This window comes from Triticum urartu, chromosome 5 (assembly GCF_003073215.2).
Source record: "Triticum urartu cultivar G1812 chromosome 5, Tu2.1, whole genome shotgun sequence".
Lineage (NCBI taxonomy): Eukaryota > Viridiplantae > Streptophyta > Magnoliopsida > Poales > Poaceae > Triticum > Triticum urartu.
This window is the reverse complement of record NC_053026.1, coordinates 208,180,968-208,198,853: the sequence shown is the minus strand read 5'-3', so window position 1 is coordinate 208,198,853 and position 17,886 is coordinate 208,180,968. Positions and strand designations below refer to the sequence as shown.

The 17,886-nt window shown below is 47.8% G+C and overlaps 1 pseudogene; it reads right to left on the bottom strand.

Annotated features, from left to right (window-relative positions):
* Positions 1 to 14,499: 14,499 nt before the first annotated feature.
* On the bottom strand, positions 14,500 to 15,155 carry LOC125506924 (annotated as a pseudogene).
* Positions 15,156 to 17,886: the final 2,731 nt, after the last annotated feature.

The window sequence follows — 17,886 nt, the reverse complement described above, 5'->3', positions numbered from 1 at the left end:
TTTTATTGGCTTGAAATAAGGAGGCACTTGCTTGCATACTGCCATGACCTTGGCGGGTCCCTGCTGTCATCCTCTCCACATACAGTACCAGTTAGTCGTGCTTCAAAACTGATTGGCACGCCATTAAAAAATAAAGGTCGATAACTAATGGGGCACCTCGGGCCAACGCGGCCAGATCGCATTTTGCATGAGAAATAACACACCATGTTTCATTGACATGCGGTCCCGTTCCAACATATCAGTGAGACGACGGCGAGTAGTAGGAGTATTTCGGACGTGTAGGCCGGGGCGCCTCTTCGTGAACAGTGGCAAACTCGCAACCGTCCACCGACTCTTCGCCTTTCCCTCTTGATTTGGAGCTGTTGTCGCACACTCTTCCTCTCCCTCCTCCATTTTCCTTCAGCCCTTCACCCTTTCTTCTGCCATTGTTCGATCGTCTTCTCCATAGAGGGAACAGGCCGGAAACGACCCCGTTATTCTTTCCCCGATCTGAAAGATGACGTGGTGGAGGAACTCATTGATCGGTGCGACATCATCACCTCGGCTAGCATGGCAGGTTCATTCAAGCCCATTCTCGACTCAACTAATAACATCATTACAAAGAACCCAAGAGTCAAGGAGCGGTTTGATATCCCCTATCTTCTTCACCGTGACCCTGATGACTGGCGCCGGCACGGCGGAGGCCTCGCCCTGTGCCAGTTGATGCCGCTTGATAATGATACGTATGATGTTAATATGCCATCGCTTGAGGGCAAGGCTTGGGCGGGCGCAAATGGAGATTGGGTTGTTTACATTGGGTCCAACTGCGAGTGGGAACTTGTGAATGTGTACACTCGTCACCGGGTTCCACTTCCAAAAATCTCAGCACACTGCCCAGAGGTTGAGCACACCGGTAATGTACGTGCGTTCAAATACGATCATGGTGACTGTCTTCTACGGAAGATAGCAATTTGTCGAGTTCCCAACCACTCTTGGAATTACAACAACTATGAAGTTGTTGCTATCTTCGACAAGCTTGTTGCCATCCTTAGTGGTTTGACTCGATGGACATTGCTCAAACATCAGTTTCTGTGCACGAATGAGTACCGTGATGCAATTCAATACGAGGGCCTTGTGTTTGCTGCCACCACTCGTGGCACTCTTTTTGCATGGTATCCTCGTAGTTTCGGTACGTTTGTCTTCCACCATAATTATAATTGTTTCATCCACATGCATGCGGGTTAGCAAGTTTCCCTTTACTAATTAACCTTCCTCCCGTGTTTCCAAGGTCCTGTGAACATCCCACCACCTATACTTGAAAAAATTTATAACCAAGGGGGAGATGCCGATGGTGATGATCACGAGCAGCGCCGATATACTCTGTGGCGCCTGGCAACTAATTCCGATGGATCACCTCTTCTTGTGTGTATACAGCCCACTAATGATGTTACTGCTAAGGAAGCATGTGTCTCCCATGGTCGCACTCTCCGGGCCTATTCCAACACCCGTTGCATGGTATTCGGGATGGATACTAGTGTGCCAGCGCCAACTCCTTCTCCCTGGCACAAAATTGATAGTCTTGGAGAAAACTCGCTCTTCCTTGGACAAAACTATCCGATGATGGTGAAAGGCGATCCAACTGCTGTTGACACATTTATGAGAAGCAACTATGTCTATACCCCGGACATTTGGGTGGTTCCCTACCCTGGTACTGATATAGTAGGCCGCTTCAGCCTGGATGATCAGTCCTGCGTTGGTCTCCAGATCGACAACGGATGGCCCGTCCCAGAGAATCACTTGTGGTTCAAAGCAAGCATTTCCAACACCGTGGAATGGTTGAGTTGAAGTTCATTTCATGGCTTGTTATTTGTTGTGTGGTGAAAACTTTAGTATTTATAATGTATCCTCGTTGTCGATGTGGGTTGATGACCTGTTGTATGTAATAAAATGATATGCCTGTGATAAACTTACTAAATTTATGAATGGCTTTCGAGTCGCTTCTCTAAATTTGTACTACTAGCTTCACATGCTTTGCGCGTCAAGCGGGTGTTTTTACTGTAGCCATATGTTAATGTGTTCGTTGTAGGTAACCAGCACCTCGAATCCTCGATACTAGTATACTATATACTAGTAGGAGTAGTAGGGTGGCATGGGCCAGAACAAGCATTCACATCCAGGAGTACGGCACACGCCACCACCACGACATCCATCTGACACCATATTATTTCTTGGAGTCCGTGCTAGAGCATTCTCTTCAACCTCTTCGTTTCTCTAACTTCAGCCATCGTGCGGTGGGCGAGGTGGGGGTTTGCCGATAGTCGGTTTCCTTAACTACGGTCCCACTTGTAAGGCCAACTCCAACGCACGACCCCAAACGGACCTCCATTTTGCACAAACTCCAACGATAATTTTCACTAGGAAAGCAAGACCAAAGAAAACAAGAACCACAAGAATACATTTTACTACTCCTGTAAGTTGGATTAGTGCCTTCTCGATGCATTCATTGTTGATCTGCGGAGGCTCGATCTTGCATGCTTCTTTCTTCTTCGAGTGTAAAGAAGTAGACGTTGCTTCCTCACATCTAGTCTCATGTCTAGCCTCTATTCTAGTAGGAGTATCAACAAGTGCACTAATCTCATCCGAGAGCTGAACCGAAGATTTGGTCAGGTTCTTCCTCCTTTTGCCGACACGTGGGACATCCAGCATCCAGGTCATGTCATGAAAGAAAATAGAGTGGTAGTTGAAGCCACGAGATGTGCATCTTGGGTTAAACTGTAAGTAGAATCTTACTACTCTTGAGTAACTCCAAAAGCGGCCACCGAAGATCTTTATTGGATTTGTTTTTCATCACCAGCATGTCGAGGTGAAAGATGTGCAGGTTCAGTGGGTCCTCTTGCGTTTTCACTGACATGTGGGGGCGCATGTGAGCAAACAGACGATGGGCTCCGCGCGTCCGCTGGCTGGCTGAGAAGAGAGATAGAGGAGGGCTGAGCATGGACTGTAGGAAATTTGTTCTACGTACCTCGATATAGGCTCGATATAGTAGGGTGGCATGGGCCATAACTCAGTAGCATTCACGTCTAGCAGTACGGCACACGCCACCCACACGAGTCCCATCCGACACCAATTTTCTTGGAGTCCGTGCTACAGCCATCTCTTCTCCCTCCTGTTTTCTCAGCCATCACGCGGTAGGCGGGGTGGGGGTTTGCCGACAGTCGGTTTGCTCAACTGCGGTCCCACTTGTAAGTGAAAATGCAACACCGCACGCATTCCTGCTTGAGCGGCGTGCCGGACCAACCATGTGGGGGTGCGACACAAACACGGCAGGCTTTTCCTTTTGAACTCGTAACTTGTAAAATTCGGTTCTGCTCCATGGCACGACCGATAGATAGAAAATAACGATTTTGCCTAGAGTAATGAGAAGTTTGGTTCTGGCGCCGTTCATGCATGGAGTACGTACGAAAATTATGAATTTGATGCGAAAGGTAAGATAATTACTGTAGTATCATATACTACTACATGGATTTGACGAAAAGATAAAAATACATACGGATCCATCAACGTTCAACAACATCCTCACGCCCTAGTGCGCCGGGTCACCAACCGACGTGTGAGGAGCAGCGGCGTTGGCGGCGAGCTCAACGTGCTTCTGAACAGTGCCGTCCAAGGTTGCCCTACGCTCCAAGAAGGCCAGCGTCCTATCGTCCTCCTCTTGCATGTAGTAGTCCTTGTGGACGATTTGCGCGTAGACGTGGGTGAGTATGTCGATGGTGTCTTGCTGTGCCAGGCACTGCGCGGCGAGCGCGACCTCAAGGTGGACATTCTCCGGCGCGACGGCGGGCAGTCGCAGGGCCACTAGTGCGTCGAAGAGGTTGTTACCATAGTGGCCGTTGAGGATGGCGGGCATCGCAGAGCCTGGGCGCGTCGGCTGGAGGCTTACGTCAAAGTCGTCTGCAAGCTTCTTGACGACGGTGAACTTGTCGAGGAAACTGACGAGGACCTCGTTGAACAAGGAGACGAAGTTGTCGTCCAAGCGGCCCCTCGCCCTGGCGGCCTCAAGCAATACTACCTAGAGACGTTCCTCGGTGCCAGTGGACGTGGTAGTACTCCTAAATCCAGACGGTGGTGCTACTAGTACTATTAGTAGTACTACCAATGTAGTAGTAGGAGTACTAGCATTGTACTACCTGTTGGTCAAATTATTACGTGCAGCTCCTCACAGTGAAGTGACAAGACCCTGCACCGGAGATGACACCTGAGTATAGGCGCCGTGTTCGGCATACCATAGTCAGCCTCACCGTCTGCTGTCACTATCATCATGGCTGTAGAGCTAGCCTGCTTACAACTAGCCCTGTTCGACATAATTTCCCGTGCGTAGATGCCCGTGCATTGCATGGAACACCAAGATTGGGGGTGGACGGCTCCGGCAGCGGCCATCGCGCCAGATTTTTCCACGGCCTTCTACTCCTAGATTGTGAGAGACAAGGAGTTGTTTGTAAATAGGGAACAAGTGCGGGCATCTTTTTGCAAAAATGGAGAAGCTTGGTTTGTATGCGTCAGATCTAGATCCGACGGCTATTGGTGAAAGATGGGAGGCACAACATCATCACCAACTCAGGACCTGTTTGATTCGCAGGATTTTGAAAACGCAGGAATAGGACACGGCAATATTACAAGTTTCAAACTGATATTACAAATGTTAGGAGTAATGCTACACCTACGAAGAGGGAATTACTAGGAAGTTTACGTAAGAACTTTCATTACTTTAGGTGGATGCAACATTATCGTACAAACTAAAATCCACCACCCTGACAAGTCACTAATGGGCAAATAAGTTTTCGAGTCTCTGGCCACTTGATGTTTCAAAAACAAATTCAGATTCTGCAGAGAAATGAGCTCCATCGTGTACTCGCGCGGGTGTGGCTGGGCACGAAGCGTGAGTACGTGCACGGTGCACCTATTCTCTTCTTGTATATGTACAACAACTACGTGGGGTTGTGTGAGAGAGATACAAACCTAGAGAGATATAGTGTGTGGGTTTTTGAGTGTTTTTTTTGGGGGGGGGGGGGCAATCAAAAAATTTAACATATGCAATGTGTGTCAAATAGAGTCCTGGATATAACATATATATAGAGGGGGAGATCCATGAGAAGAGAGTGGAGGTATCATCGGCTTGAGGTGTCCATAGAATCGAAGAGAGGGATGATGTGTGTGTGTGTGCGCGTGCGTGCGATTGATAAAGAGTGCCATCGAATTTGTGTGTGGCCACGTCAAAGATATAGAGTGGCTGGCCTATTGGAACGTGAGATGGGACATGTGTAGTTTGTCTCTGTGGCATGGATACCTACCTGCAGCGCTCGACTATCGGTGTGTGGTGGGGGAAGAGGGAGGCCCAATTAACTATAGAGGTACAATGGCTGGTATATGTGTGGAGGAGGAGAGAGTCCTACCTCATGTATTAAGGAGATCGATCTGACTCATGTATTAAGGGAGATCGATCGGCATCCATGCATATGTGCAAGAGATGAATAAGGTTGGGAGAGAGACAGAGCTAGAGTGTTGGGGGGGGGGTGGTAGTGGAGTTGCTTCTAACAAATGGTGGGATAGGCTTGGTAGACAAACGGAGGGCACGCCCGCAATATCAATAAGAGAGGAGATGGTTGCTTGTTGTCTGTGCACGTGCGTGTGAGAGACGGGTCAGGAGGCATGCACGAATGATGAGGGGGGCAATGTGGTTGTGGTAAGCAGACGTAACTACATAGGAAGATCAACCACCCTTTGTAAGAGAAAGGAGAGACATAACTTGTGAGGTACGTCGATCGATGGGGGGGGGTAGTTAAAGTCGATCTAGGTATATGTTGGGAGATCGATTGGTATACATGCATGTGTGTGTTAGAAGCAAATGAAGCACGAGGAGAAGGATAGAGAGAGAGGGATGCATGTAGGAGGTGGTACGAGAGGCATACTATATCGAGGGGGAGGAGTGTGTGAGTACGAGAACGATGAAAAGAGTGGTGGGAGTGAGGCATGGACGGTGACAAGAAAAGAGGGGAAGCTTGTGTTTGTGCTAGGCACACCTGGCTAGAGAGGCATATCGATCGATGTGTGCCGTAAAGAAGGAGCTGGGGGGCCTACACACACCGTGGGTGAACGACCTAAAGTGAAAAGATGAATTTGCGCGATGGAGCTAGAGAATGTTGAGGGAGGGTGAGAGCGATGCGGGGGTGTGCATGCACAAGAGAAAGTTAGCGCTAGCTACAAAGATAAGAGGGTTGTGTGGGTGTAAAAGACGAATAGAGATCATATATACTTCATTATGAAAAGCGAATTTGGATATTTGAAGAATTTATCAGTGTTTCAAACCGACGGATGTGTGAATATATATAACGGTGATACACATGGTGTGGTTATGAACATGGTATACTACATTTAATATATTTTATCTCTACTCTTATAAAAAACGGAGTTGTTGATGATGGTGTGCCTGCCATCCTGCATTATAGGCCGTCTGATTTATATCTGGCGGATAGCAAGGAAAGTATGATGGTTGAAGTTGGCAACAATCATGATTGTAGATTCTTATTGAAATAGAGAAACGAATTCAAATTTAGTTCGAATTGCAGCGGTAGTATAGACATTTGAAATGCACTAAAATGTTGGTATGAGTAGGTTACATGCATTATACAGCAAGCGAAAAAAATTAATCGGACATAACATGGATTCATACTCCCTCCTTCCATCTATATAGGGCGTAATGATATTTTTAAGACCGCCTGTGACTATTGACAAGATTAATAGTACATGACATGCACAATGTGAAAATTATATCATTGAAAGAACCTTTCACAGACGAATTTAACGGTGTGCTTTGTGTAAGTTGCATATCATATATCATTGCTCTAATATTTGGTCAAATTTAGCATTGAAAAACGCATTAGGCCCTATATAGATGGAAGGAGGGAGTAGCTTTGAATAGCATTTGTATAGTAAAACGGGGCAAGACTCTCTCTTTGTGTGGTGTAAATAGTTTTATTTTTTTCGTTTTCTTTTTGGTTGAGGGAAGTGCGAATTGATTTGGTATGTACAAGTACAATATTACTACACGTTAGGCTTGTCCCTAAAATTCAAGCCACGTCTTGTTATATCCCGAAAATTCAGATATCGTGCTCCCAAAACTAGCGCCTTCACAACCCGCGCCTTGCTATCCCGAAATTACAACGCGCGCACGAAAACTCCCTCCGGCTCCCAAATCCCAACACGCGAAATCCCCCTTCTAACCCTGAGTCGAAAGGGCCGCTAGTTCAAATCGGTGGGGGGTACTTTTGTAACACACCCTACATTTTGGACAAGTGTGTTCCTAAGTCATACTTCACCCCCTCCCATCGCCCCCTTTTCGCCATTCGAAATCCCAGGCCGCCATAACCTCTCCGCTCCAGCCGTGAAACCCCACCCTCCTTCGTCCGCCACGTCACCGCTGCCCAGCCGGAGCCTCTTCCCCGACAACGTCGTCCACCGCAACAGCTCGACGTCCCGCGTCCACCTCCCTGGATGAGGTCCGTCGTCCATCTCGCCATCCTGCCGGTTCAGCCGCCCCGTCCTCCACCTCCAAGGAGCTGCTCCGACGATCGCCTCATCTATCGCGGTTGCTCCATCCCCACAGCACCGCCTTAACCTGCTCCACCGGAACTGCAGCATCCTCACCGACTCCTCGGACGAAGCCGAGGCCTACTCGGCGCCACCAAAGAGGTTGTACACTCATCGCATCGCACCTTCTTCTTAACTCGACCTCCCGGCGCCGACGGTGCTCCATCCCGCGGGCGACATCTCCACGGCGGCTCTCCCTCAGTGCGAGGCCCCTTCGGCGGCGGCGTCAACACCAGCCGGATCTGCTGCTGCTGCTCCGGCTCTTGCTCGATCGCTCTCTCGCCCAGCTCCTACTGTTGCTCTCCCCTCGCTCGTGCTACTACTCTGCTTCGATTAAGCCACACTTCAGTCGACTGAATCGACTTTTGGGTCAGTCGATTTTCAGGGGTTGGGGGGCTCGCCGGAGTTAAGGAAGAACCACCCGCAACGGGGAGGGGGGCTCGCCGGAGAGGTACCCCACTATCTATCTTAGGGTTTAGGGTGGGGGCGGGGGGCCTAGAGGGCTGGCCGGGGCGACGGTTGCGAGTTGTTTCGGGGCAGCGAGGCGGCGTTGGGGCCGGCGGTTCGGCCGGTGGTGGCTGGCGGCTCAGGGGGGTGCAGGTTGAAGATGAACTGCAGGCCCTCCCTAAACTACATGTCAAGTGCCTCTGTGCTACCATTGCGTTCAGTTTCGATAGTAGCATTCAGATTCCACAGTAAATTTCAGTTTCGACAGTTAAGTTCAGTGTCAACGGTTTTTACCTCATCTGTTGTAGTCAGGTGGTTTTTGGTGATGTTAATTTTACATCCATTTTACATCATCTATTGGAGATGCTATTAGAATCCCACTTGAGATTGACGATGTCTGTCTTGTGCTGCTTCAGCCTTGACGTCTTACGGCTCACCGGAGCTGCTCCAACGACAGAACGATCCATCACAACAGAGCAGTGCCCTGGATGCCGTCTACAGATTCCTCAGATCTTCCTCCACACCTCCGACAGCCACCTCTGCCTCAACTGCTTCAGCGGCCAACCCAATGATGCTGAGGTCGACACGGCTACGGCAAAGAGGTTGTACACTTGTTGCATCACTTATTACTATACATTCACGTCGATCCATTAGGGCTATTTTGGTTCAACGGAAAAACATCGATCCACTGGTTGTTACCATCACTCTAAATTTCTGCATGCTCTCCTTACATAATCTCACCATATTTTTTTCGTATGCATGCCAGATATTGTACACAGTCATGCTGAACATGTAGAGAAAAAGAGAAGAGTTTTGCGCGGCAATACAATGTCATGCAGACATCGCTCCATGGTGGGTTCAATGGCAAACCCTCCCCACCCCTCTCCAGATTGTAATCCAGAGGTAGATATCTGTTCTGAGGCGGACTCGGATGCCGCTGACCACTCCTATTTACCCCCAAGGTGTTTGCTCTACCTTGGCATGATGATGTTAGTCATATCATGCATATGTTGCCTTGCAGTGCCTACTTTTGACATCATATATGTCATCTGCTTAGTTTAGACATGTTCTGTAATGCCACCTGTTTAGTTTCTATATCATATATGGGAATTATGCAGTCTCATGTCTTTTAGCCAGCCATAATATATGTGAAATGTGCAATGCCATCCTGTTTAACCAGGCATCATATATTTGCATGATATCTTGCCCATCCTTTTCTTCATTACATTTCCATTTGTCGACAATGTTCGTACATTAAACTACTCTTCCTGTGAATCAGCCATTTGGGTGGGAGATGGAAAAATCTAGAGTGAAAACAAGGCCTTCAAAGCAGACAGTGCTACCTGTCGAAGCAGATCTCTTGTTGGGTCCCGATAGCTCCTGAGAGATGGATTCAGAGACAGATGACCAGTCATATTCCCCCACTGAGGTGTATGCTCTAACTTGGCACAGTTATACTGCTCATATCATGCATACGGTGTCTTGCATTGCATAGTTTAGACATCATATACACAATATTCAACACCATGTTCTTAGTTCAGACATCATATCGAATGCCCTCTGTTTAGCATATAAATCACATATGTGAATTAAATTATGCGATCCTGATTACTTAGATAACATGTAGGTGAATTATGTCATGTGATCCTGTTTAGTTATTCATCATATCTTTGAATTATGTTATGCTATGCTATCCAGTTTAGATAGACATCATATATGGGAAATTATGTCATGCTATCCATTTTAGTTAAACAATATACATGTCAACTATTTCATGCCCTCTTTTTTCCACACTATCTATTGCATCTGCCTCTCATACAATGTCTATACATTCAACTATGTTTCCTGTTTATCAGCCATTTGAATTGGAGCGGGTGATGCCAGTATCTAGCGGACTAAAAACACGGTCTTCAAATAAAACAGTGCTACCTCTTGGTGGAGATAGCACCCCGGTTGTACATGCACAAGAACCAGCCCTACCACACATAACCCAAACTCTCGCAGATTGTACCCCTACTACGACGGACAGAGAACCAGCTTCACCCAATCTAACCCCAACCCCAGCCGATAGTAACCCAGTTCCTGTTGACACAGCACCATCTCCACCACAGAGCTCCCAAACAAGAGCAGTTAGTAAGGCAGCTCCAGTGCCCAAAGGGCCAGTACTATCACGGCGAACCCCAACTCCACCAGTTAGTACACCTATGCCTGTGGAGGAAGCACAACCGGCTAGTCATAGTTTAGCATCTATCGCATTTGATGTTGTTAAATCGTATGTGCGTATCTTCCCATCTTGGAAATATTATACTGAAGATGAAGGAAAATGCCAGTTGCAGGTGTTTGTCCAGGAGTTATGTGCAAGTAATGTTATTCATGGCAATTACTTTGCTTCGTCCCATACATCCTACCTCCATGATGGTTATAATACAGCAAATTTTCCCATTTTTCTCTATAGAGAAGGACCGATTTGGAAACTCAGGATGAGGTAACCTGTGCTAATACCTCAGCTATGTTCAAGAATGCTTGGTGGCAGTATCGTAATTACCTGAAGAAAACGTACTTCACCGGCAAAGAAACTCATCAAATTCCCTTACGTTCTCCCGAGACACATTTACTGGACGATGACTGGGAACGCCTTGTTCTGCACTAGTCCCGAACCAAGAATGTGGTAAGGTCTATGAGCTCATTTTCTATTTTTAAGTATTATATTCTTGCGTCTTACTGTACTTTGTTCATGTAGAACAAGTGCCTAAACCTGAAGCACAACTGTTCTAATTTAAGATTCCATTGCTACCATAGGACATAGATATATGTTTGTTTGATGCTTTTATTATGTACTAGTACTTGGCAATAGAAGACTTGGTAGTTTAATCCTGTCCACCTTACTAATGAACTGGTTCACCGAAATGAGTTTCATATACTAGTACATGCTAAACTTGTTATGTGCCTGCTTATTTCTTCTTTTAGAATGCTGACAGAATATTGGGGAAGAGTACCTTATTAAGCAACGGTAAAGGAAGTAATGCAAATAAGCTTCAGGATAGTGACACATCATGTCTTGGTTTAGTGTTCGAGGTACTGGCCACTACCGCTTGCACAAGCTATTCAAACTCACTGTCTGAATCAGTTCAGTTTCTTGAGTCTCAACTACAAGCTGAAAGACATCGATCAGCTGTGCTGCGACAAGAAGCGGAAGGACTGCGGAAGTCCCTGGAGCATTCAGATGCATACTTTCTGGTGCAACAACAAGCGTTGGAGGATTTTAGCGCCAAACAGGACAAAGCTAATCAACTTGCTAAGCTTATTGCTAGCATGGTGGATACCCAGGATAACGTTTCTTGAGCTCTTCTGAAGTTTTTTCAGTTATGCTCTTGTTTTGCTGCCGCATTTATTTGCACTGGTGGCCAATTTTGACGGCCAGTGTATATGATATGCTGCTTTGTTCCCTATATTTGCACTGGCGGCGAATTTTGATGCCCAGTGGATGTAATATGTGTGATAGCCGTGATAGCCTAGCGTTAGTTGCTTGCTTATTTATTTCCTTGTTGTCTTGTTTATTTGTTTGCTTGTAGTCATTGCAGTTCTTTTTCCGCGGTTAACTAGTGGCTGCAATAACCTATTTTTTAAAACTAGGCCACAATAACCATGGGCTAATATTTACTGTAGTGACACTGGGCCTCCTACGGGTCGTAGAAACTGTGGGCCTTCTATGGGCCGTAGAAACAATAGGCCTTCTACGGGCCGTAGAAACAATGGGCCTTGTACGGGCCGTATCATCAATGGGCCTTATACGAGCCGTATGATCGATTGGCCAAACATGGGCCAATAACAGGCCGCATTATGACCGTAAATGGGCTAGAGTTGGAATCGTCTGTTCATGGGCCGACCATAACAGGCCATCGTTAATAGGCCGTATTTGATGACGCTATGAAAACGGCCCAACGTATTAACGGACCACAAACGGGCCGACTGGAACCACGGGCTGAATTTGGCCCACAAGCAGAAAATGACAGTAATGGGCCGTAAGTAAACGAATGCTGGAAATGAGCCCAAGAATAAATGGGCTCTGAGAAGGTCGAAAGATAACATGGGCTGGAAACGGCCCAACGGAATAATGGGTCGTTAATGGGTATAAAGTGATACACTGTTCATTACGGGCCAGTTTCATCACGGGTCGTTAATGGAAAGTGATGCATTGTTCATTACGGGCCAGTTTCACCACGGGCTGTTAATAGGCCAAGAGTTACATAGGGCCTCATATGGGCCGAAAGACGTCATGGGCCATACATGGGCCAGAAGTGAAAACGGGCTGGAATCATATTGGATGGCCTAGATGACGCTACTGGGCCTAATTCGGATAGGGCGTAACGGGCCTTGGGTTAGCGGGCTGTAAATGGGCTATATGCGAACAGGCCGTTAACAGGCTTTACATGGGCTGGCCCGCCACCTTTTGACCAAGTCAAACGGGCCGGCCTTTTCACAGGAATGGGCCTCTGTTGGGCCATGCCACATGTCGACGTAACATAGGCGCCTATCTGGCCCACTGACGAGCTGACACGTGTTTCGCCCGGCCAATAAGAATTTACACGTGGAAATTTCCCATTGGTCGGGGCTGTTAATGGGTTATCGGATTCAAAACCCGACCCGATAGCTTAACGGCGTTCCGTTACAGTGGATGCCACGTGTCGGTCACCCTTAACGAAAGCACTTCTGTGACGCGTGATTTATCGTCATGGAAGTGGACACTTCCGTGATGATAATTTTGGTAATGTCATGGAACACTTCTACGACAGCACAGGTATGCCTATCTTGATTCTGTCATAAATTTGTCATGGATGTACATGCATGACAAAAAAAGCGACCTACTGTGACAAACACATATCATCACGGAAGTGTATTTTTTATAGTGCTTGTAGTCGTTGCTGTTGACAAACCTGGTGAAACGGTCGCAAGGCTCTGTGGCCATGCAGCAATGGTAGATGAGGACATGATGGCGCACGCACAACTGGGTGACGACAACCTTCTGATCTATGTTGGGACGACCGACGCTGTACCGGAGGTCGATGCCGACCACCTTGTACTTGTCTCGAGCAAGCAACTGCTCAACGGTGTTGATGTGGTCGTCCACCACGGCTGGGTCGATGTTGTACACCACCGAGAGATCTATCTCCCTCGCATGGGTCTCCACTTTATGCTCGCCAAATTCCATTGGAGCGCCACTAAACATCCCCTCTCTATGTGTCATCATGGGTGTGCTTGTTGTGTTGTGGGGCGCGATCGAAAGGTTGAAGAGACTAAGGTTATAATGGCCGCGAGAATTAAAGGGGAAGCTGGACGGCCAGGAATATCGGCACGTCCTGACGGTAGTTCTAATTTGCAGCGCGTAACTCCATCGTGCCGCACGTAACGGCATCATGTGGCAACCCACGCGGTGCAACCACATGCATATGGGGCCCCCGACGTGATCATACGCATGCCCAACCACTGGCAGAGCGCGCGCGAAGGGACGCAAGCAGAGCGCTCCGCGGTCGCCTCAACGGTGAGCAACCATATATATTAGTAGAATGCACATGCGTTGCTACGGGCTACAATACATATAGATGAATTAGACAAATGGTTAAGCTTGTCTTCAAGGTCGAAACTTATTTGTCCCTCATACATCCGGACGTGTTTGGATATCGAACAGGCACACAACAGGCTCCCCAAAATTCAATCATCAGGACAATGCGGGTGCCCCAAATCCAGCTCATATATGAGGAACAAATGTGATTGTCCTGACAATCCGCGATGTTATCTCCAACACATGGTCCCAACACAAAAACCACACCCCACGACGCACCCCTTCCCTTTTTCGGCCGGACACTTCCCTTCCTACTCGGTTTTCCTCCGTAGCCGGACATTTCTAGCAAGAAGCCCATGTGTTGCAATGGGGCATGCATATTCAAATGGTTCAACATAATAGCTAATTGTCGATGTGCCGCAACAAGCCTGGTGGGTGAACAGTAACCCCCCTTCTCTCTTTATCCATTAAAGTGGAGTATGACATTGCCATGCTACATCCGTTCTTTAAATGTACACATCAATAGACCGGCACTCACAGTAATTTCTACTCACACTAATTCATTAATCTATCCCCTTGCAGTTGAATGATGTACGTTCTTTCATTTTTCACAAGCGTAGTTATAAAGTTAAGCCAATTCATTCTGTTAAGATTAAAGTATAATTTGTAATTAAGGGAAATCTCCCCTTGCCCATCGAACGAGCGGTTGCTCCCGCACGGACGCTTGTGTCCGTTGCAACCGTCGCCTCTCTCCCGTCCTTTTGGAACCGATGCATCTCTTCGCGATCGTCGCATCTCTCCAGGGGATATATATACTCTCTGTAACCATCGATCAAGAGAATCAATTACTTTCGATTCAAAACACATTATCACGCACATAGAACAGCCAGCGAGAGCGAAAGGCAACAGAGAAAGGAGAAGAGAGGAAGCACTCGCCTCCGGTGAGATGACAGGACTCGTCTCCTTCTTCCTCCATCTGATCTGCGAGGACGGTCGCCGCTACCGCCTCATTGCCCTTCGCCACCATGGAGTTGGTGGCCACCGCCGTTTCCGTCGCCGGATGCAAGCCATCCGTCGATTCGGCCGCAGCGCCGCTGGACGTGGCGCTCCTGGCCACCACTGCGCTGCTGGACGTGGTGCTCCTGGCCGCCACCGTGCTGCTAGACGCCCCCCCCCCCCCCCCGCGGGTGCTCCCCTCGCTCCTGGACGCAACCACAATGGTGCTCCCTGCGCCCCGTGGCCAGGCGCCCATGGGGTTCGACCCCTGGCTAGTGGCCGGCCCGAGGGCCTCCATGGTGCACAGGGCTGCAGCCGCGCCTGCACCGCCCCCTGGATCTCCGCCTCCACCACCTCCTCCGCCGGCCGCCTGGCTCGCGCCGTCGATGCCAACACCCGCCTCCGAGGCTGCTGGCCCACCCGGATACTGCCCTGTGCCGATGCGCGCCGTCGTGAACGAGGAGGAGGCGCTCGCCTTCGTCTCCGCACCGACCGGTGCCTCCGGACTTGTCCGCCTTGGAGTCGGCATGGAAGGCGCCGCCGTCGCCGGCACGCCTCAACAGGAGACAGCCGCGGGCTCGAGCAGCCGCGTGGAGCGGCGCTTCGGCCGCCTCTTCAGGCGCGCCGCCACAGCCCTCAACCGCCGCCCCGGCCGTCGCCCAGGCTCATGGGCTACGGCGAATCTCGGCTTCACTGCTACTCCACTACGCCAGGCCTCCACCGTCGTCGTCTCCTCTTTAGATGAAGAGGCCTCTTCGGTGTCACGTCGCTGACACCTGAAGATGCGAGGGGAGGCATCGGCGCTCGCCCCGGTCGCCGGCGTCTGGGCTCCCTGCTCCTTGCGAGCGCAGGTGGTGGTGGGGATCGAGCGTGGTGCAGGTCCTTATCCGTAACCGCCCCACCTCTCGCCTCCTCTTATGCGGTGTGGGTGGCTGCAGGCTGGCCTCGGTCGACGGTGGCAGGCCCAGGCCCAGGCGATCGACCTGCTCTCTTCAAGTTTTTTAATCTCTGTTTTTTATTAGTCTAGTACTAATTATTGTATATGGTGTAGTTTTAGACTCTGCTTAGTACTGTTTAGTACCTAGTTTGACTGCTACTTACATACTAGTCCAGTTCTAGATTAAATCTAACTAGGACTTGTGTAATTATTAGTGTGTTTATATTATGTAATGGATTGATAATATAAATAAAGTACCGGATTTCATCTGGGAAGAATGACATGTTCCATGTGTTTACCACATCTCATTTTATCGAACATGTCTTTGCGATTGAGGTCTTCTCTCGCATATCAAACTTGCAAATTTTTTGATGTTTCTCCCTCATCTTATTTGGAATCACAAGGTAATGAGTTGTGATCTACTGCTCATTTGCAGAATATCCTCTCTTACTATGAGGTCTACGCTTTGTCATTCTCGACAAACGATTACCTCCAACGTGCATTCCTTATATCTGAATTGTAGCATACCCAAGGTAATGGCGATGTAGCCTATTACTGTGAGATCTATGTGATCTTCAAAGTGTTATGTTCACACAATTGAGGTTGAGAATTTTTCAAGTTTAGACTTGAGTATCAATTTTTGCATTCTTATTACACAACCATGATGGTTTTTAATTTACCACCCGTAAATTAATTATCTCTGGTTTCCCATGTAGGCAAAGATGACTACCAAAGAGTTTGAGGAGCTTGCCCTCAATGGCCACAACTACCCTACATGGGCTATGGACATCAATATCAGTCTTGCGTCCTGTGGGATAGCGCATGCAATTCAACCCCCGAAGACTCCTCTCCCGGCTGGGGCCACGCCGCTGACAGAACAGCAGAACTATCCTGCCTTATTCATCATAAGGCACCATATTCATCCAGATCTCAAGTCTGAGTATTTACAGGAGGAATCTCCTAGTACTCTGTTTCTGGCCCTCAAAACGAGGTATGAATAGCAGAAGGCAGTAGTCCTGCCAGAAGCACTCCATGATTGGGCTCATCTCTGTCTTCAGGATTTCGAGTCCATCGGTGAGTACAATCATGTTGTTCATAAGATATGTTCCAAACTGCGCTTTTGTGAGAAGAAAACTACTGAGGGGGAGAAGATAGAGAAAACTTTGTCTACTATGCTCCCTTCAGATAGGATCCTCCAACAGCAATACCATGCTCGTAACTACACTGTCTATTCCGAGCTTATTCACATGTTACTTCAGGCTGAAAAGCATGATGAGCTACTCGCTAAGAATGGCTCTCAGCGCCCAATTGGGGCACAACCTTTACCTGAAGTTCATCTGAATGTTGCAAATAGACAAAAGTTTAATGTTACCTCTCGAGGTAAACAATCCAATTCCGAGCATAAGCGAAAGCGCAATGGGAACAGGAGATCTAGATACCCAGGCAAGGGAAAAGGCACTTCAAAGCCCAGGTTTGATAAATCTAAGCTTTGCAACAAGTGTGGATGCTCCACGCATTCTACTGAAAAGTGCACAATGCCCAAGCATCTGGTTATGATGTACCAGCAATCTCAGGGACGCAAAGCACCTCAAGGGAAAAGGTTTGAAGCCAACTTCAACCTTCATCCAGATAGCGCAAAAGGAGCTGGTGGTTCGCACGATGTTCCTCCTGGACTGAGCAATGCCGTGGTTCCTTATCTTCCTGAGGCTATTTCTGAAATGTAGAACACGTTGATTGAGTACACTGCAAACAACGTGTTTGGTGACTTCGACTAGTCCCTCAATCTCCTTAGTGATCTACTTACTTATGTCCATTTGTGATGATTGTAATAAGAACATAGGTTTGTTTTTGTCTTTATATTGTATTGTATCAGCACATTTGATATAATAAAGATTGTATTCTATATATTACTATGAGGTTTTCTTATTGAAAATTCTTTGTTTTATATAGTTTTCTACGGGGACAATCCGATGAAAGAGGAATTATGCCTTGTGGACAGTGATGCCACAATCTCCATACTGAGGGAGATGAAATATTTCCAAACTCTGAAAAAGACAAATGGAGATATTCTAACTATCGCTGGACGCGATACTGTGATTGTTGGTACTGGACGTGCCATATTCACCCTCCCAAGTGGTACATATGTGACAATTGAGGATGCTTTACTGTATCCCGATTCTACACGTACCCTGATCAGTTATCGAGATATCCATAAAAATGGTTTTCATATTTAAACCCATGAAGACAACAAAGAGGAGTATCTACTCTTTACTAAAGATGATGGATATGGCAAAAAGGTACAAGAGAAAATTCCTTCTCTATT